The sequence below is a fragment of the Ursus americanus genome, chromosome 25 (assembly GCF_024610735.1).
Source record: "Ursus americanus isolate L20-20 chromosome 25, mUrsAme1.1.p, whole genome shotgun sequence".
Classification (NCBI taxonomy): domain Eukaryota; kingdom Metazoa; phylum Chordata; class Mammalia; order Carnivora; family Ursidae; genus Ursus; species Ursus americanus.
The window spans coordinates 24,797,585-24,820,166 of NC_142151.1; the positions used below are offsets into that span (position 1 = coordinate 24,797,585).

Here is a 22,582-nt window from a genome sequence, read left to right on the forward strand (position 1 = left end):
GGGGCAGGAATAGTGCCTAATCCCAATAGACAAGATGGAAAACTTTATAATTCATGGGGATTGAATTAGAATACTAATAAAAATTTTAGCTTAAAAGTAGAGAAAATAATTAACCTTACATTAAACATTGCTTTGGTCCCTCTTAACAAAATTTAAAGGAATGGTCCAAAAGGATCATCTATTTCCAAGTAACTTAACCATGACCCAGAACAAAGCTCAATAATAACTATAGGAACACAAAAATATCCAATACCCAACAAAACAATCTATCATATAACCAAAACTTATAGGGCATGAAGAAGAGGAAAATAAAATACATAATAAGAAGAAAAATCAATCAAAACTGACTCAGAAAGACACAAGTAATAGAACTAGTAGACAAGGGCATTAAATCAGTAATTATAATGATATTTCATATGTTCAAAAAGCTAGTAGAAAAGCTGAATATGTTACATAAAGATATGGAACATATAAAAAAGACAAAAACTGAAATTTCAGAGATGAAATCTCTGTTAATATAAAAAACATACTGGGTGAGATTAAGAGCAGATCAGACACTTCAGAAGCAAAGCTTAGTGAACTCAAAGACATAGAGACTCTCCAAAATGAAACACAATGAAAACTATTTCAAGTATCCAAATATATAGAGAGAGTGAGTCTTCAATGGAGTGGGGGTAAATATTTGGGGAAAAAAATGGTCAAAATTTTTCTGAATTTGATACAAACTATAAATATATAGATTTAAGTACCTCAACCAACTTCTAGCATAATAGCAAGAAGAAAACTATACCACCAACAACAAAAAAATCATAACAAAATTCCTTAAAGACAAAGAGAAAAATCTTAAAAAATTTTAAATCTTAAAAGCCACAGAGGAGGAAGGGGAATTATATGGTATATACAGAAGAACAAAAATGAAAGAGATAGCAGATTTCTCATTGAAACCATGTAAGTTAGGAAATACTGGAGTAACATCTTTAAAGTACTGAGAGGAAAAAAAGTTGTCAACCTAGAATTTTTCACCCAATGAAAATCTTTTGGAAACAAAGATGAAATAAATGCTTTTTTTAACATATAAAAGGAGAAAATAATAACAACCTGACAATATAACTACAAATATGTTAAAGGAAATCCTTTAAGCAGAATAAAATAATACCTGGTAAAAACTTGGACCTGTAAAAAGAATAAAGAACATCAGACATGGTAACTACCTTGGGAAATATAAAGAACTTTTTTCTTATTATTTAAATCTCTTTAAAAGTTAATTAACAGATTGAAGCAAAAATATTAATAATGCATTATAGAGTTTATAACACATATAGAAGTAAAATGTATGACAGCAATAGCACAGAGAGAGGAGAAATGAAAGTGTGTTTTGTAAGAATCTTATAATGTACTTGAAGTTAATGCTTAAAGTTAGACTGATAAAGATGTATACCATAAACCTTAAAGCAACAACTAAATTAATGCACAACATTAGTCATAGTTAATATGCCAACAAAGCAGATGAAATGGAATCATATAAAAATACTCAACTCAAAACTATTTGAAAGAAAGAGAGAAAATGGAATAAAGAATACATGAGACAAACAGAAAATAAATAGCAAATAAAATAATAACATGGAATGTAAAGGGTCTGAACCATCAATTAAAGGCAGAACTTATTAGGTAAAACAGACCCAACTGTACGGTTTGGTATGAGAGTTACAAATAAGTTAAATGTAAAGGAAAATGATATAATTTGAATTAAAAGAAAGTTGTAGTGGCTACATTAACATCAGAGCAAACAACAGTACCACCAATAAAGAGAGGCATTTCTTGATAAAGGGGTCAATTCATCAACAGGACATCATAATCCCAAACATTTAGACACCTAATATCAGACTTCCAAAATATGTGAAGCAAAATGGTTATAACTGCAAGGTCAAATAAATAAATCTACAACTACAACTGATATCACTTATAAGCTTTAATAGTTTTTTTGTGGGTTACTTAGGTAGTGGGTCAGTTGATTTTTGACAAATATGTAAAGGCAATCTAGTGGATAAAGGGAAGACTTTCCAACAAATGATGTTGGAATAATTGAATATTCACATGCAAAAGAGAAACTTTGGCCCAGTCCTCGCACAATATGCAAAAAACCAAAAGCACAGTCCATAAAAGAAAGAAAGTTGATAAATGAGACTTTATCAAAATTAAGAACTTTTACTCTTTGAAAGACACTATTAAGAGAACAAAAAGATAAGTTGCAGACTGGGTGAAAATATCTTCAGATCACATATTTGATAAGAAACTTGTATCCCAAATATATAAGAAATTCTCTAATCTCAATAGTAAGAAAACAAGCAACACAATGTTTTAAAAAATGGGCAAAATGTTTGAATAGACATTCATCAAAGATCTATAAGTGGCAAATAAGCATATGAAAAAATGCTCAATGTCATTAGTCATTAAGGAATGCAAATTTAAAAAAATGAGACACCATTACACACCTATTAAAATGGCTAAAATTAACAAGCCTGAGTATGCCAAGTATTGACAAAAAACTAGACGCTTTATATCCTGTTTGTGGGACTAAAACATGGTTCAATGACTTTGAAAAACAGTCCAAAAGTTAAATACACACCAACTGTGTAATTCAGCTATTCCATTTCTATGTATTTACTTAAGAGAAAAAAAAGTATATGTCTATACAAAAGCTGGCACACAAATGTGCATAGCAGCTTTATTGTAACAGCCAAACACTAGAAATAATCCAAGTGTTCATTAACAGGTTAATGGATTAACAAATAGTTGTATATCCATAAAATTGAATATATTCAGCAAGAGAAAAGAATGAACTATACATGCAATGACATGGATGATTTTCAAAATATTTATGTTGGGTAAAAGAGGCCAGAACAAATAGAGTACATATTGTGTTCAAGTCAGTTTGAAATGCTATAGCAAGTTACCATAGACTAGCTGGCTTAAACAGGAAATATTTATTTCTCACAGTTCTCAGACTAAAAAGTTCAAGATCATGGTGCTGGCAAATCCAGTGTCTAGTGAGGGCCCACTACCTGATTTGTAGATGGCTCTTTTGTTTTAACCTCACATTGTGGAGGGCAGAGCAGAGAGGAAGCAAGTTCTTGTCTCTCTTCTTATAAAGGCACTAATTCCCTTGTGAGCCCTCATGACCTAATTAGCGTCCAAAGCACCCCCCCACACACACACAAATGTCATTTCATTAGGGCTTGAAAATATGAATTAGGGGGGCACAAACATTTGGCTCATACATAGTATATAATTTCCTTTATATAAAACTCTGTAAAATGTAAACAAATCTATAGTGGCAGAAACCAAATCAGAGGTTACTTGGGGGTGAGGCTGGGCAAGAACAAAAGACTCAGTGGGAACCATTTCTCCCCCACCACCCAACAAGCCTAGATAGCTCCTCACCTGAGAGAACCAATGCAAACTCTCTCTACCTAGCTTGCTAACACTGAGCCCCTATATTCTCCTGCAGAACTGCCCCATCCAACATGCCAAACTCAGGAATCATCCCTCTAAAGTGGCTCCTGCTCTGACACACCCTGCAGGTGGCCCTACAGGGACAGGCACCACTCCAAAGTGACCCTGTCCTGGGAAGAGGTGAAAATAACTACATATACTAGTGTGACTGCAGTCCCTGGAGACAGGCTGAGGGCAGGTATCTGGTATGACTCCTGACATCATCCAACAATGAGCCCACAGTGGTCCCTGTCTGGGCCCTTGACAGCACAGGGACAAAACTCTGCCAAGTGTGCCCACAACAGGCAAAATGAGCCACTGAAGCTGCCTGGACAGAAGGCAAATGTGGCTCAGACACAACAGTAGGCTGCACACAACCCACACAGGGACACCCCTAAATTACCTGGTTCTGGTGAACAGGAGACATTGCACTATAGGGCACTACAGGACCTCTTCTTCATAAGAGGAGATCTTATTTCTTTCAAAGACATAACTTACTTTCTTAATACATAAAAACAAACACAGAGAGTTAGAAAAATAAGGAGACAGAGGAATATGTCCCAAATGAAAGGACAGAAAAAAAACCACAGCAAAGAGCTAAAGGAAACAGAGATAAGCAGCATGACCGAAAAAAAATTCAAAAGTGATGGCCATAAAGATACTCACTGGACTTGAGAAGAGGGTGACGAATCTCAGTGAGACTTCCAACAAAAAGAACAAATTTTAAAAAACTATCAGAAATAACTCAATAACTAAAATAAAAAATACACTGGAGAAAATCAGTAGCAAATTAGAAGAGTCAGAAGAATGGATCAGCAAGCTGGAAGAGAGAGTGATGGAAAGCAATGAAGCTGAACATAAAAAGGAAAAAAGTAATAAAAATGAGAGTACCTCAAGGGAACTCAGCAACATCATCAAGTGTAACAGCATTTGCATCATGGGGATCCCAGAAGGAGAAGAGAGAAAAGGGCACAGAAAATTTATTTGAAGAAATAATAGCTGAAACTATCTGAAATCATATACATAAAACATGGCAGAGAGGAGTAAAAATTCAGTGCTTTCAGAATGGGTTGAAGCTTAAGCGACCACCAACTTCATAAAGACTGCAGTATGCATAAGATGTCATATATGAACCCAATGGTAACCATAAATCAAAAACCTATAATCGATACAAAAAAAATGAAGAGAAAGGAATTCAAGCATATCACTATAGAAAGCCATCAAACCACAAGGGAAGAGAGCAAGAGAAGAACAGGAAAAAAAGAAGAACTAAAGATACTAGAAACTAAGGAACAAAAAACAACCATGAAACAAGTAACAAATGGCAAGACGTACATTCCTATCAATAGTTACTCTGAATTTAAATGGACTAAATGTTCCAATCAAAAGACATAGGGTGATTAAATGAACAACAAGCAAGATCCATCTATATGCTGCCTACAGGTGACTCACTTCAGGACATATGCAGATTGAAAGTGAATGGATGGAGAAATATTTATTATGCAAATGGAAAACAAAAAGAAACCTTGGGTAACAATATTTATATCAGACAAAGTAGGCTTTAAAACAAAGACTGTAAGAAGAAAAAAAAAGAGGGATACTACCTAATGATAAAGAGAACAATCCAAAAGGAAGATATAAAAATTCTAAGTATTTATGCATCCAACATGGGAGCACCCAAATTCATAAAGCAACTATTAACAGAAATAAAGTAAGAAATTGATAGTAATACATTAATAATAGGGACTGTAACATCCATTTATATCAATAGATAGATCATCCAAACAGGAAATCAGGAAGAAAACAGTGGCTTTGAATGACAGATTGGACCAGATGGACCTAACAGATACATTCAAAAAATTCCATCCTAAAGCAGTAGAATACATATTCTTTAAAAGTGCACACGGAACATTCTCCAGAATAGATTACATGTTCAGCTACAAACAAGTCTCAACAAATTCAGAAACACTGAAGTCAGATGCATCTTTTCCAGCCACAGTAGTGTGAAACTAGAAATCAATTGCAAGAAAAAAATCTGGAAAAAAACACAAACACATGGAAGCTAACAACATGCTACTAAACAATGAATGGTTCAACCAAGAACTCGAAGAAATTAAAAAAATACATGGAGTCAAAGGAATTTAAGAACACAATGGCCCAAAATCTTTGAAATGCAGGAAAAGCTGTTCTATGAGGGAAGTTTATAGCAACATAGCCTTACCTCAAGGAAAATGAAAATGTTCAAATAAACAACTTAATGTTACATTTAAAGGTGCTACAAAAAGAAAAACAAAACCCAAAGCCAATAGAAGAAAGGAAATAATAAAGATTAGAGTAGAAATAAATGAAATAGAAAATAAAAAAACAATGGAGCAGATCAATGAAACCAGGACCTGGTTCTTTGAAAAACTGAACAAACTGATAAACATTTAGTCAGATTCCTCAGCAAAAGGAGGGGGGAAACTTAAAAAAATAAAATCAGAATTGAAGGAGAAGAAATAACTGACACCACAGAAATACAAAGGATTATAAGAGAATATTATGAAAAACTGTATGTCAACAAATTAGACAATATACAAGAAATGGATAAATTTTTAGAAACATGTAACTTTCAAAAACTGAATCAGGAAGAAATAGAAAATTTGAACAGAACTTTTACTAGCAGTGAAATTGAATCAGTAATTCAGTAATCAAAAAACTCCCAACAAATAAAAGTCCAGGATCAGATGACTTCACAGGTAAACTTTACCAAACATTTAAAGAAGAGTTAATACCTATTCTCAAACTGTTCCAAAAAACAGAACAGGAAGGAAAGTTTCCAAATTCATCCTTCAAGACCAGCATTACCTTAGGACCAAACCAGATAAAGACACTACGTACGGAAAGAAAGAAAGAAAGAAAGAAAGAAAGAAAGAAAGAAAGAAAGAAAGAAAGAAAGAAAGAAAGAAAGAAAGAAAGAAAGAAAGAAAGAAAGAAAGAAAAGAAAGAAAGAAAGAAGAAAGAAAGAAAGAAAGAAAGAAAGAAAGAAAGAAAGAAAGAAAGAAAGAGAAAGAAAGGAGGAAAGGAGGAAAGAAGGAAAGAAAGAAAGGAAAGAAAGGAAAGAAAGGAAAGGAAAGAAAGGAAAAGAAAGAAAGAAAGAAAGAAAGAAAGAAAGAAAGAAAGAAAGAAAGAAAGAAAGAAAGAAAGGAAAAGAAAACTACAGGCCACTATCTCTGATGAACATAGGTGGAAAAATGTTTGGCAAAATATTAGGAAACTGAATCCAACAATATATTTAAAAAATCAGTCACTACCATCAAGTAGGATTTATTTCAGGGATGCAAAGGTAGTTCAATAATCACAAATCAATCAAGGTGACACATCTCATTGTTAAGAGAAAGGATAAAAACCATGTGATCATCTCAATAGATGCAGGAAAAGCCTTTGACAAAGTACAACATCCATTCATGATAAAAGCTTTCAATAAAGTAGGTTTAGAGGGAACATACTCCAACATAATAAAGGCCACACGTGGAAAACCTACAGCTAACATCCTACCCAATGGTGAATAACTGAGAGCTTTTCCTCTAAGATCAGGAACAAGACAAGGGTGTTCAATCTCACTGCTTTTATTCAACAAGTACTGTTAAATCCTAGCCATATCAATCAGACAAAAAGAAATAAAAGGGATCAAACCAGTAAGGAAGAAGTAAAACTTCCACTATTTTCAGATGACATGATACTATATACAGAAAACCTGAAAGATCACCAAAAAACTACTAGAATTGATAAATGTATTCAGTAAAGTCATAGAATACAAAATTTATATACAGAAATCTCTTGTGTTTCTATTCACTAAATGTGAAGTAGCAGAAAGAGAATTTATACAAAGGATTCATTAATAAATTAATAAAACTAAGCACCATAACTTCCTTCTTGTAGCTTTTATTTTCTTAGTTTCTTTTTCTCTTTCTCTCTCCCTTTCTCTCCTTCCCTCCCTTCCTTCTTTCCTTCTCTCCCTCCTTCCTTTTCTTTCTTTTCTTTCTTTTTTTCTCTCCTTTCTACTAAGACTTTTTCCAATATGTCCTCTTTTCCCTCATTTGCTTTTTTTGCACTATAGAACATGAGTTCTGCTCAGAGCTTACAACCTAAATTAGAGAAATAAAAATCTCAAGTATAAAATGGAGAAAATGTGGTAGGGAGAACATGCAAGAATGTGGAATGAATAATATACACTTCATCACCTACATAAAGCCTTAGCATTTTGTACAATATCTTTTCAAGGCAATTGATATTAGTAAATAAATGAATGAATTACTTGCAAATATGACATCTTAGTTATTTATCAGTAGCAGAATGCATTGACATTAACAGAGTCTCTTTGAATTATTCTTGTCTCTAGGTATGTTTAGATTATTGACAGTTCCTTGTACATCTAGTTCTGTAAGTACAAATTATGCTATTATATGTTGCATCAAAAATAGAAATATTCTTTCTAAACTAGTATACACCTATTCTTTTTTTTTTTTAAGATTTAATTTATTTGAGAGAGATTGAGGAAGCAAGCACACAAGCAGGGGGAACAGCAGAGGGAGAGAGAGAAGCAGGCTCTCCACCAAGCAGGGAGCCCGATGTGGGGCTTGATCCCAGGACCCTGGGATCATGACCTGAGCCAAAGGCAGATGCTTAACTGACTGAACTACCCAGGTGCACCTACACCCATTCTTAAACACAGCAGACAATAGAAAAAATACATTCTACAAGGTACATTCTCTATATGCTCCAATTCATGAAACTAGCAGTGATGAAAAGGACAGTATTTTGATAACAGCATTATAATGTGATATCTGTGGTTAGATATGTAACTCAGAGATTGGATTTTCTTCTCACCCAAGGCATTTTTGATGAGATCTCTTAAAACTGCAATAATTTTCTCATTTCAACTAATTATTTTTCTCTGTAATGTACTAAGAACCCACTCTTTTCTCCTGCTAAGTATTAAAGTTGGGCCATCCAGGATAACATTCTTGCAAAAAATCTTAAAGAAAATTTGGAGGGGAGGAAAGTGTGAAATAGAAAAGGACTTTCCAGCCCTGTAAAATGGTGCCAACCTTTTAGCAGGAACATATAATGAGTTAATAACAATAATAGCATTTTACAATTGTATACTTATATCCTTTTTCCAAGGCACTTTTACAAATATAATCCAGCCTAATTGTCACATGAAACCTGAGAAGGAGAGACCAATGATTCACCTAAAATCAAAGTGTCAGGGCATCATCTCAAACCCAAATCCCCATGGTTCTTTTCACTTCTGCCTGAGCTTTCAAGTCATTTAGTCATCACAAAACTATGCATCTAGTAGATAAGAACTCTATATCAAGAGTCTAGATGAAAATCTTAATTTTGAACTTTTTCTCATATTACTTCCTCTCTGCTGCCAAAAAGAAAACTTATACTTTTATTTCTTCAATTTGGTAAGCAACAAAACTTCTTACAACTTCAAAGTAGTAAAGTTGCATTGGCTATCCTATGCAATAAAATAGTGACTTGCTTTTCCACTTTTGATTAAAATGAGACTTACATAAATCTGAAATGTTATGAGATCTGGAAGAAAACATGTATTTTTCTTGTACTATTTGTCCCCCCATGATCCACAGCTCTGCACCAGTCTTCAATGCTACAATGAATCACAGTCCAACATTAAGGGATATCCTCACTACAAAAGAAATGAAAGGAGCTTTTTCTCAACTAAAATTATATTTATGTTCATATATAGAGTGTGTGACTGACTGTATAGTACTTAAATTCAAATACAGAGAAGACTATGCTTTAATGTAGAGCATAAAAAACTAGATATTTGTATATCAACTGTTCAAGATCAAATGGAAATGAACTATAAAAATAAAAAGTTTGAGTAATTTTTAAAAATAAAGCCAGATGAAAGTCTTAAGATTGGCTTGAGTTATACTATTTTTAAGTTTTGAAACTAAGAAAACTGCTCTCTTCCAGCAAAGTATTATAACAATGGCATAGCACTTTTTAGAAAATTGGGTGCCAGTCCTGGACCTACTGCTAATAACAACGTTATGATCTCAGTCTTAGCATAATCATTTGCAAAATGATAGGTTGGGACTAAGATATTTTTCACATCTGATTTTCTATCATTCTAAATTCCTTTCCAAGGACTTCCAGCTACTGATAGAACCATGTCTGGTCCTCAAGGAACTTCATTAGAGTGTGGTATTCTCTTTTTAATACCAGCTGAAATTGTTAATTGCATGTAAAATAATATCTTGTGAAATAGAGAAACTTGATCTAAAATAGTTATAGGTCAATAGTAATAGTAATAGGAAGTGGTTTTCCTTATTAAGAAAATTTGTCTCCTTCTTTTTATGGTCACTTAAAATGTTGAAACACTTTTAATACATGTATGTGAATGGGCAAACACTGTCTAGAGATCTATTTTACAGTTAATCCTTTCATTTTTTAAAAGTTTTTATTTATTTATTGGACAGAGAGAGACACAGTGAGAGAGGGAACACCAGCAGGGGGAGTGGGAGAGAGAGAAGCAGGCTTCCTGCTGAACAGGGAGCCCACGGGGATCATTCCCAGGACCCTGGGATAATGACCTGAGGGGAAGGCAGATGCTTAATGACTGAACCACCTAGGCGCCCCTGATCCTTTCATTTTAAGGAGATTTCAGTTCTGATTACTTTTTTATTGGTTTCTCAATGTTGCATATTTTAACGAGAGATGTTTTCAAATAGTGAAATACATTACATGAAATGTCTGAACTGCACTAAGTTTACAATGCACTTTTTACATACACCATCTTGTTTAATCTAATTATAATAAAGCTGAGTTAGGAGTCATGTATATAGTATTGTTATTTTCTACCCCTGCAAAGACTAAGCAAACGCTTTCCATGAACTTTGGGTGTTTCTGGTAAACAGAAGTTATAAAATTAAGTCGTTGATCTCAGGTAGCTACATCTAAGACACATAGAAGACACTAATGTATGGTGCATTAAAAGAAAATGGGCAGGCCTTCCAAATGCCCAGTGTAAGAGGGACAAAATTTCATGAAACTTGAGTCATAAATGTGCTGAACCTTTTAAGATTTCTCTGGAGAAAGTTACAACGAATTTTCATGTGAATTTGTATAGTATTATTTGGATGTCATCTTTTCAATATCATAACTTTGACACTAGAGCATTAAGAAAAACTTTTTAGGAAAGTATAACACATGTTTAGAGAAGTACACAAATCACAAGTGTACAGCCTAATAAGTGTAAGAAACAGCATCGCCAACATCCCAGAAGTGCCCTTTGTGCCCTCTGCTTGTCACTAATGCCCGATACAATCACTATCCTGGCTTCATTTCTGAATTTTATGTAAATGGTATCATATAGTAAGTACTGCTTTTGCCCAACATTATGCTTCTAAGCTTCATCTATGTTGGCATGTGTAGCTGTAGTTTATGTGGTCTAATTGTTGTGTGGTATTCAATTACATAAATGTATTTCAATTTTCTTACCCATTCTAATGTTGATAGGCATTTGGATAGCTTCCAGTTTCGGCTATTATGGATGATAGTGCTGCTATAAACCTTTTTATATACATTTAAAATAAAATTACACACGTTTTTCAATGAGCATACCTATGTATTTTTTAAGATTTCCTATGTCCAGGGTCTGCATCTATTCAACTTTACTGAATACTGAAAAATGGTTTTCTGAAGTAGTTGTACCAATTTACACTCCCATCGGCAGTATATGGGAGTTTCAGTTGTCCCCATCCTCACCCCAGCATGTGATTTTACTAAAGCAGTTAATGACATTTTTATTTTCCTTGTACACTTATGGCTAGAAAAGCAATGATTTTGAAACAGTGAACTTTTATACTTTTTAAAAAATGAAATAATCTGAGTAATCTTTGCAGTAAAGCTAGATATGCTAAATTTGTCCTAAAAGTTTTGAGAAAATTTTGAGTGCTTTGAGAAAGACACAAAACATATGGGTTTTCTCTTTACGTATGTTGTTTATACAAAAAAACACTTAAGTGACATCACTGCTTTAACATGCAAGTCCGAATCAACCTATGATTTTTAGCTGAAGAGTCCTAATAGTAGTTTGGAAGATATGGGAGTTCACTAACATGAAGAAAGTGGATATTTTAGAGGTGTGAGGAATGAAATAATTTCCCTGTACGGGCTGTATGAATCCCAGGAAGAATTCATTTTGAGATACTGAAAATTAGGATTTTTATTCAGTTTACCGGGTGAAAGCAAAAGCAAGTTGTGTAGTATTAGTCTAAGGAACTCTCAAACACTGATTATTTATAACCTCAGAGGCCACAATTCTTCCCAATGTCTCTATCAGGGGTCTAAACAATGTAATTTACAAGGGTAATCAGTAAAACCAAAGGTGTATTCACAGTTCAAATCACATTATGGTTTAGAGAAAAATTAGAACAAGTATGTATCATTTGCCTTCATATTTTAAACTTAGAAATGATGAGAAGCTTTAGTTGATATAAAAAAAAATTATTCTCCCTCAAACAAAGTTGAAAACTCAGAGCTGTGAAAATCCAAAACACTGTTTAGTATCTATGGTGGTAGGAAAACTCATCCTTCTAAGTTCCCTCCAATAAACTGGCCTTCCCATTTTTCTTTACTATTAGCTGATCTCTTATCACCTTTTATTTGGATTGTTTCAACTTTTCCTTCTCCTAGCTATTGCTTTAAATTTTTCTTCTAGAAAAACAATGCAAAGACATGCCCATATATTTTGACATCTGGAAATCACCAAAGTTCACTTAGTCATGAATCCCTTTAAAATATTTGTTGATCTCCATATAGAAGAACTTCTAGAAGGGGTCCAAGGATAATACTATTTTGGAATCACTAATATAATCTGGTAAGTAAAATATTTTAAAGGCTTAGTATAAAATTTAAATGAAGTTTATTAAATAGTCCTCTCTAGATATCTCTAATTATAGACTATATTTCCCTCTGATGAAAAAATGTTGTGGACTATATGACTTCTGAATTTCTTCATACTATGAAGATTCACTGAGCCCATTAAGAATATTTTTCCCCTCCCTATATTTAGATGAAATGACTCATGTCTGCATTATATTTAGAGCAGCCTGTAAACTCCAGTGGGAATGAAGTCTTCTTTGTACTAATTAATCATCTCACAGTATCCCATATAATGACACACATAAAAAGTCATATAATGCTAATTATTTATTTGTTAAGAAATAAACTTAAAAAGATAACGATGATAGCTAACTTCTATTGAGCATTTCCTTGTGTCAAGCACTATGTATGTATGTGCATTTATTTTCACACTTACCTTTAACAATACCCCCTGGAATCATTATCCCCTGTTACAGATGAAGAATCTGAAAATCAGGTAAGACAACTCACCCAAGGCCATTTGAACAAGGTCTGCCTATGCCCTTAATCACCATGCTTTCCCAAAAGAAAGTGCCCTTGGCAAAGAGAGAGAAAGACAGAGACATAGAGAGAGACAGACAGGAGAGTTGTCACGAGAGCACTGACTAATCATCAACAAAAGATATATTTCAATTTATGTCTCAGTCACTGACCACTAAAAGTCCCTCAGTACATCAGATATCCACTCTGAGGCATTCTCTTGACCTCATTACAATAGTAACAGATTTTTGCTTTTAAGTCTGTCATTTCAGAAAGAAGTCATGTTCTGCAAAGAAAAGCATTATTGAAATGATACTCTCTTAATTAGAATTTTGTTCTTATAAAGACTAATATGGAGATGATAGCCTAAGTTCTGAGGCTGAACCTGAGGACACAGACCACAGATTAATTGGCTGGACCATTTTTGCATTCAGGACAACTGATATTTAGAATACAAGATACAGACAACAAATGTCATGGGAGTAGGGCGGAGGATACATTAGGTACCCACCACAACCCTAAAATATTAGTCTCATAACTGAGGTTCAAACAAAATTTTGTGGAAGTTCAAAGAAGGAAGGGAAATACCATTTGAGTGGGTGTTCTTCAACCTTCAAGCACCCTACTCAGGATGCCATTGTAATATTGTGCCCCTCAGCTCCAGGTCTATCTGGGAAGACTGATTAAAGCTGAGCTGCGCCCTGAAATTAGGGGTAGGGGATAGCTGCAGCTGAGGTCTTTTGTCCCATGGGCAACGACTGGGTGATGAAGCCACAGCTGTTTCATCAAATCATGCAGTCAGGGTTATTTTAATGATTAATGACACTATTCCTATCCTCATCAGAGACCAACGAAAGGAAATGCATTTTAAACTGCAAGAGAAATAGTTAGGCGCCCAAGTGGAAAAAAAAATCCCGATATTAGACCTAGTAGACTTAGTCACAATTTATTGAGCTCTTGCTCTTGGCCAGGCAGTGTTAAGAACTTTACAAGAATTATTTTAATACTCATAAGACCCTGAATGGGTATTTCCCCAATTTTTCAGATGGGGACATTGAAGCTTGACACGGGAAGAAGCTTCTTTCAGCTCAAGCAGTTAATTGGTGGCTTAGCCAGCCTTGCCACCCAAGTTGACATGACAAAAAGTCATATTTTTTCTTCCCACAGATCATTTCTCAACCTATGGATTTTGGAACACTGATTTTATGGGACAATAAGAGTTACAATGTCTAGAATAAATATGTTTGAGAAATACTGACTTAAAGTTTAAACAAGTTTTTTTTTTCTACCAACTTTGTCAAATACACCGGTAATATACATTATAAATCTCCAGTGGAGGGTTCTAGTGTCTAGTGCCTGGCATTTTCCAAATCTGTTTTGTCACAGAACTCCTTTATTACTGGCATAACCAGAATCTCCAAGAACTCACACTGCATGGGACAGAATTCAGGAGAATCTGTACTACACTTATCTGCTGCAAAGTCTCCTTTAGTAGAGACCTTTTAAAAAATAAGAGTTAATTCATAGACTCACAGAAACAGGGTAATTCAAATCTCCGGTGGCTACTTGATTTCCCTCATCTTCAACATGTGGTAACACATTTCTGGTTTATCTGTGCTGGTGAACACTGTATGGGTGACCAATTCCACCTTCACATAACTCTTAACTGTTAGGAAATTCCTTACTTTCTAACATACCTCTTTTCCTCTCGAAGTTACTCTATGAAGTCGATTCTTGTCACCAATGAACAGTGAAGCAAGCCTTTTGCTACAACAGGTTTGGTCCCCATATATTTCACTGTTGTACCAAGCTTCACTGACTGAAGGTCACAAGCAGTAGCTACCAAATTTCTGAAATATGGGGACAGAGAAATCCAAGATCAGGGATTCTTTATCCACAGTCCAAGGGCACAGTAAAATAACTCCTGTCCAGTATTGCAGCACCCCAAACCCTCTGCCCTTTGACATTTTTCATTCCTCCAGTCTTTGTATATATGGAAAGAAGACTCACGTTACAGTTAGTGGAGAGGTAGATAGCAATACTCCCCACGCCAATGCAAGTGCTCCCTTAAGCTGCTTTGTGATGCCAAATGGCAGCCTTTAAAAGCAGTGCTGACATGAACGTCAGGCACACCCTGATACCTAAGGATTAGGGCAGGTTGTGTTTCAAAACAGACATGGTTTGCACTGTATCAACCCTAGCATCACCAGACAAAAGATGACTACACACTCCTCTTTGCACCATGAAAACTTTCTCCCTAATGATAAAGCATTTCTAAGTATAGTCTTACAAAAAAAAATGTAATATGGAAATAACTGATACAATTATTTCTTCAAATATATAAATCCTGTAAGCATATAAATATAATGCTCTACTTGTGGATCACAAATTCCCAGAGGGCAGGAATGTCTCCTGCTTATTTCACTAATCCCCACAGTTCCTAGCAGCGTGACCTGCACTTAGTAGGCCCTAAGAAACAATGAAGTGAATTAATGAGTTAGTTTATTCCAATTACTTGATTAGAAAGAAAAAATAAGAAAAGTCATTGTTTAAGAAATAGGCTCTCACAATTTCAAATGAGACCTCTTCTATAGTTCCTTGGAAATATAATATTCCATTTAGAATTTTTAGTAGGGATTTAGTAAAAGTGACTTTGTGCCTTAAATTCAGAACCTGCCTAAACTATTCTACAACTATATTCTCCTCCTAAGAACTAAAAATGTATTGATACTCTTTAATTCATGATTATTTAGAGATAAGCAGAGAAAAAAAGCATATGCATGCATACACTGTACAATCCCAAATATAATTAACATGAGAATATGAAACATATTTCCAGTTAATATTAAACAGTATTTCTGACTTTGATATTCATGATATTTCAAGTGCAATTGGAGATCATGGCATTTCAGGCTAGCAACTACCACAGAGATTTAATAAGATCTCTTCCTCCTCACCTAATAAACAAGAAAACTGAAACCTGGAAGGAGGGCTACAGTACCACTGCCTAATGAGACACAACACATTACTGGTGAATTCAGTACTAGGCACCAAGTTTCTTAAGTTCTGGTTCAAGTTGCCTTTCTCTAGAGTTGATCTTTCAGCTTTTCCAGACTTTATCAACTCCCCCTCTCTTGATCTGACAGCCTCTCTCAGGGGATCAAAGGATCAGTCTCATTAGAAACAGGGTTGTTTGGTGTTTTGTTGTTGTTTTTGTTTTCCTTGAAAATACATTGTTTTACGCCATTTCTTTTTAGGGCTTAAGCTTTAAAATTTTTTTTCACTAGTAAATAGAGATCTTATTTGTGTCAACAGCACACTTGAAGAGCTAAGCAATCACATGATTGCACCTTGAGCAAGACATTGAAAGGAAGATTTGTCTAATAACCTGAACTCTTTAATGCCAGGAGACATTGTAACTCAAGAAAAATTGTTCTTTCTTCAGTGAGGAGTGGATGTTATTTAGATTGTTTTAGGGCTCTCTTCATTCTGACAAAAAAATTTGCAATAAAAAACTTGCAACATTATGAGGCAAAAATAAATAAAACAAATAAATATATAAATAAAGTAAAGCCTATCTAAGGGTACTTTAAAACCCAACATTCCCATTATGCACTTAGCATTCTCTGGAAAATGACTAGGGTAGTAGCTTTAACAGTGAATTAATCTTTCAAGAATTTCACTTGAAGTTTAGCAGCCTCTTCTATTATTCAGAGAACTGTCACAGGGTTAGCTACAATCTTATAGGGCATATGCCTTAATGTTTCAGGATCATGGTATTTCTCAAACAGGCAATCCTGGGGAAAGAAAAATCCAAATCTGCAGAGTTAACCAAATCAGATTTCCGTGCAATATAGAATAAGGAATTTATTGCAAGAAGGAAAACAAAACAATCACTTGGTCCAGGACCCAGACTCCAGCTATAACTGTATCCTTAATAAGGGTTCACTTGGTGGTCACTTTAATAGCGCAGTAACTTACAGAGAATGGTAAGTTAGTGCATAATGGAAATGTTGGGTTTAAAGTACTCTTTAGACAGGCTTTGTATATATATTTATTTGTTTTATTTACTTTGCCATATAATGTAACAAGTATTTTATTACAATTGTTTTTGTCAGAATAAAGAGAGCCCTAAAACAATCTAAATGACATCTACTCCTCAATGAAGAGAGAACAGTTTTTCTTGACTTATAATGTCCCCTGGCATGAAAGAGGTCATCTCTATTTCTTCACGAATATTTTCCAGTTCTCCAGATGGAATCAACAGATGGAAGGAAAAGAGAAATGTATGCCAGAAGTCCCTGTATCACACTGGGTCTGCATTTACTCCTCTGGAGTCCCTTGCTGTCTGGGAAAGGAGAATGAGCCTGGTTGATACAGGGGGACAGATCTGCTCAGTGTTCAGTCACTTAATGTCAGCTGGCTGGGGCAGGACTCCAGGGGAGAGCAGTTTATCAGCCACAGAGCTCTTGGGAAAGCTCACCACTGAAGAATGGGCCCCATGGGAGCAGAACACTATCAATTCAACCATCTGAGTTCTGCGTCCTATTATGACTCCTTTTAGCAGGAGAAATGATTTCCTAGTGGTTGGGCATGTTCCAATTTATTGCTTTATTTGCTGGCTATGGAGTTAAGGGGGAAAATCCACCATGAGAATTCCTTAGCAACACTGAGAGGTCATTTGTCTCATCAAATTCTGTCCTTTCATAGCACTCTTACTAGCTAGAATTTCTCTAATGGCTACTTAATAATTCTAGCATTTGGTCTCAGCAGCCTTCTCTGCATGAAACACCTGTTTTGGCAAAGTTCAAAAGGCCTCTATACTCACTAAAAATGACCTGTTTGGGAGAGTGTTTTTCTAATAATACCAAAGTTTTTATTTCCATTGTCAACATACCCACATTCAAGCAATCATGAAACATGCACATACATTTTAAGTATCTAGATCCTGAAGGGTTATTTTGAAGAAATTCTTCCACAGATCTATATAATTGACATTGAAGCCAAAAAATTCCTTTTCAATAACATATTATATAACATTATTCACATTATATTCTTCTGAGAAATAATGTTTCAAGTACTATCCACAATAATGAACAATATCATGATTATTAATCCATATAAGACTACATTAATTCAAAAATCTGGTTCTAAGCAATAGTCAGTATTTTAGTTGCATAATAGATTAAATGTACTCAGATATATTTCTTAATGTTCATTTAATTGTTAGATATTCCAATATGTATATGATACTCTCCTTATTAGTGGTAGTAGTATGTCTACTTTGACTTTTTGACCCTCATCTACCACCCATGGTTTATGGCTATTCACACATTTTAACTCATTTTGAACTAATGTGTCCAGTTCTGTAATGTATAGGGTATAGGTCCCATGAGGAGTCACCAGTACACAAAGTTAACAGATTCTGACTTGCAGCTGGACAGTTTGGATAGACTTTTAGGCAGGGATCCTTTTCTAGCTTCCTACTAATGCATTAGGACCCTGTGAGGGTCCTTGATCTGACGCCATCTGCTCAATAAACTGCAGGTACCAGTATGTGGTGCAAGTATTTGGCAACATCTCAAATGAAAGGCAGCAAAATACAGTGGATGGTGGCTTTGGAGTCAAGTTGAGTTTAAATCCTGCTCTGACACTTAATCTGTGAAATAACCTTGGGCAGGTTATTTTACAGTTCTCTGACTTCTGGAGAGAAAATTAATCATAAAGAATTATAGTTGGGTTTAATATGGTTGGCCATGTAGAGCAGTGGTTAAAGGCATAGCCTCCTAAGTTCCAGTCCAGTCCTGTCTGCCATTTTCTAGTTGCTCAACCTTGGGCAATTTAACTTAAATCACTACATCTTTGTTTCTTCAGCTGCAACATGGTGATAATAGTTAACGTCTCACAGGGTTTTGGAAGGAACAAATTAAAAAAAAAATGAAAACCATCTTTCACAATATTTAGCACATAGTAAGCACGCAATATGAGCTATTTATTTTTATAAAATTTATCTCAGGTTTCTAGCATTCATAGGTATACAGTACCCTAAGTCCAGTGTCTTTTTCATGCATGCTCCCGTCCATAGTCTTTTTTCCCTGTGTTCTAACTAATGCCAGAGGCCACAGTCATGAGAATGGGAGTAACTGCAGAGCTAAGGAAAAGAACTGTTATTTATAAAATCTCCTAGAAAATATACTTTATTTTTCAACTTTGTAGGTGTTATTTTGAAGCCCTTAAAACTATTTCTATCTTGGAAACACCCAATCCTTAAGCTATATATTTTCAAGAAAAAGCATCCTTCAGTTACTATCTCTACTAAAATATCTATGTTTATTTTTTACTGAAACAGTTGTAACTGATGTGAACACTCATCAATCAAGATACTTTAGAAATGTTTTTCTATTTTCATTAAATAGTGCTTATCCCAAAGAGAAATGCTTTATGCCTTCAGCATTACTTTTAGAATGATACATATTTATGACATAATAGCATGCCACTTTTGGAACTTTTTGCATTTAAGTTTCTAAAAAATGATATTTACATAAATTTTCCTCAAGCATTTGTGTAATTTCTCAAGCACACTCTTCAATGATTTTACATATACATATTCCTTTCATCTTTTAATAGCAGATTTGTTTATCTCCTCATTCAATCAGAATATTTTAGATGAATACTGAAATAATTATTGGCTTTTAAAAAATCATGTAATCACAGCTGAGTATGGCTGTAAATTATATACATATTTTATCAGTTTTAAAACGCATTCATTCTTTATAGCAAATTTCATATAAATGGGTTTTTTAATTACTTTTGATACATAGTTTATATTTATAAATGAAGGTGGCTTACCTTTGCTATCATCTAAAGAAAGCTTATTGTCAACTTAGAAACTTTGGAAATGTGGAGGACATTTCTATTTACTATTGGTGCATAATTTATGCATATATTATCTGTGTAGATGTGTACTTTTATATACATCAATATAGTACATATAAATACATACTATTACATATTAAATCAGCAATAGGGCATGTTACTAATGCAGCTAAGGTGCCATTCTTCTCTAACCCTTCCTCTAATCATTTCCATCCTCTCCCTTCTATTACCATCACTACTGATCATGATTATTGCACCATCCATACCCATTCAGTAATCATGATAGGGGATGCTAAAGAATTTTGTTTTTGTGCTCTGCATTTCTTCTCATAGTCTCTCAATCCTCCCCAAGCCTCCATCCCTACCCCAACCTATGTGCATAGGCCCATGCACGCACGTGCACACAAACACACACACACACAAACACATGATACTTCTTCAAATCTGTGTCTACAGTGAGAGTTGCCTTAACCATGTTTAAAAACATATGTTATTTGTATTTGTACACAGGTTTATTTATAATATAATAAAAATATATATTAATATAGTATATATTATATATACATCTATATCTTCATATATATCCATATAATAAATATGTAATTATGTATATGACTGCACACATTTTTATTTCCTTCTTTTTGGTCAAAAGTGGTTTTCTTCCAGATGCTAATATGATGCATAGAGGAAGCTAAATATTATCCCAATAATTTCACAACCTGGGAGCAAACTTGACACCGTTCACAGACACTCCCTTTCTGTATACAGTAGTTCTAGGACATAACTTTGAGCAGATGGGAGTTGGAAGTAGGGGAATGGCATACACTGTCTTAAGGATTTCTTTATATGTGCAGCTGCAGTCCCCATAAATGTTAGGTTTGGATGTTTTCTACACTGCATTTAGGTTATGTCAAAAGGAATGAGAGTTAATAAACACAGGGTGTGAGAAAGTTGGTCTGTTTTGTTTTTTAAGATTTTATTTATTTGAGAGAGAGAGAGAAGAAGAGAGAGAGAGAGAGCATGAGTGGGGTGAAGGGCAGGGGGAGGAGCAGGCTCTGTGCTGAGCAGGAAGCCCGACATGGAGCCCAATCCCAGGACTCCAGGATCATGACCTGAGCCAAAGGCAGACGCTTAACTGACTGAGCCACCCAGGAGCCCCAAGTTGGTCTGTTTTTAAACCTAAGTTGCAAAGACTATTTTATCCCACGTTCCTTTCTCAGTACTGAGCACATTGTAGGCACTCAAAAGATATAGATTAAATGATTGACTGACTGAATGAATATACTGCAATCATGGTTCAAGCAAAAATGAAAAGTGGGGAAAAAGAATTTTCTCTTCTTTTTCAGGGATTCATCACTATGTATTATGAAGATAGAGAAGAAAATCTGGTGACCTAGAACACATGTGCTATTTTCCAACCATGCAAAAAGAAACTTCACAAGTTTTCCATTAAAGAATCAGAGTCATGATCTGGTTACAGAACCTGAATGTGGACTGAGATTAAACGAAGAAGTTGAAGAGAGGTCACTTAGTCTAAACATACTCATATTCCTTACTGAATAAGCTTGTGAACTGATGAAAACCTTGTACTCTCTATCTGGCCTCAGTCAACCTATGCAGAAAGCTCCAGAGTCAACAGCAAACATGTGAAAAACATGTCTCATAATGACAGTCTGGTATTATCAATAGTTTCCTGATCCTAGTGCAGCTACCTTTTATTAATGATTGCTCCTAAATGACATACTAAAATCCAATAGAAACATCTTCCATACAAAGAGTAAACATTCTACACACTTTCTAAATTTAATGCTAGTACTACAAACAAAACAGGCTGGGAGGCTTGGCTACTGCCACTTTTAAAGAAAGTATCATCCAGCAATCTAGCCTTTACAGTCTTTTTGGAAGTGGGTGGCCACTTTAGGAATAGCCCCACAGAGGATGCTTAGTATGCAATTGACCAGGCTTCTCTTTGGAAACTAGAAATCCAGCTGACCTTCCTGATCTCCCCTGACTCAGCATTTGCTTAGACTGCTGTATTTGCATATGTCCCATGCAGTCTAATTCTTTCTAACTTAGTAATAAAAACATGGCAAGATGGGATACACACCATGTTTCATGCATTTTAATGTCCTAATATTTGTTAACTTGGAATGAAATATAAAATATACCCAGTTTTAGCACCCTAGCAAGCTGAATGCCTGGCCATCTGTTCATTTCTAGCTTTTATACTTCTTAGTCATTTCACTTCTGCTTTTAATTGTAACTGCCACTTTTATGCTGATGGCACAAATCCTGAGACCCTTTTTAATGCCATTTGCAATCCTCCTTCTGACCCCTGGCTCATCTAAAATGATGGCTTAATCTCAGTTGCTTTTAAATTGATGTTTATACTCAGGAAGTGTTTTCTTGAATAATACAATTCCATTTTTTTAATCTTATTTCCTGTTCTTGTGTGTGTTTTTTTTTCCCCCACATTGGCTAACCAAGTCCACAGTCTGGTCCCTAGCACTGTAATTTTTTCTTTCATGTCTTACTCTCTCCATTCCATCACAGCTGAAACTTGGAATCACATTATCCTATTGCACATTATGATTTTGCTTTCACACTGCCACCTACTCTGCTTAATTAAATAATTTGTTGACACACTCAGATTTCTGTTTCCTCTAGCCCTGGCATTCCAGCCAAGATGATTACATCTAGGGCTTCAGGATCTGCCTGTGGTAAAATGTCGAACTAGGAAAAATCTGTTTTTTGAGCTTTCTCACCAAAGGGCTTATCAACTCTATTTCCT

The 22,582-nt window shown here is 34.9% G+C and overlaps 1 protein-coding gene across 23 annotated transcripts in view; it reads right to left on the reverse strand.

Annotated features, from left to right (window-relative positions):
* LMNTD1 (lamin tail domain containing 1) overlaps window positions 1-22,582 on the reverse strand; it is a 475,396-nt gene that overhangs the window by 288,367 nt on the left and 164,447 nt on the right. Inside the window, exon 4 of one of the 23 annotated variants that reach the window (XM_087855707.1) lies at window positions 14,613-14,765. The exons of the other annotated variants lie outside the window; for them this stretch is intronic. The gene's annotated coding sequence lies outside the window, so the exon portion shown is untranslated. The remainder of the gene's footprint in view (window positions 1-14,612; window positions 14,766-22,582) is intronic. 23 annotated transcript variants of the gene reach the window in all.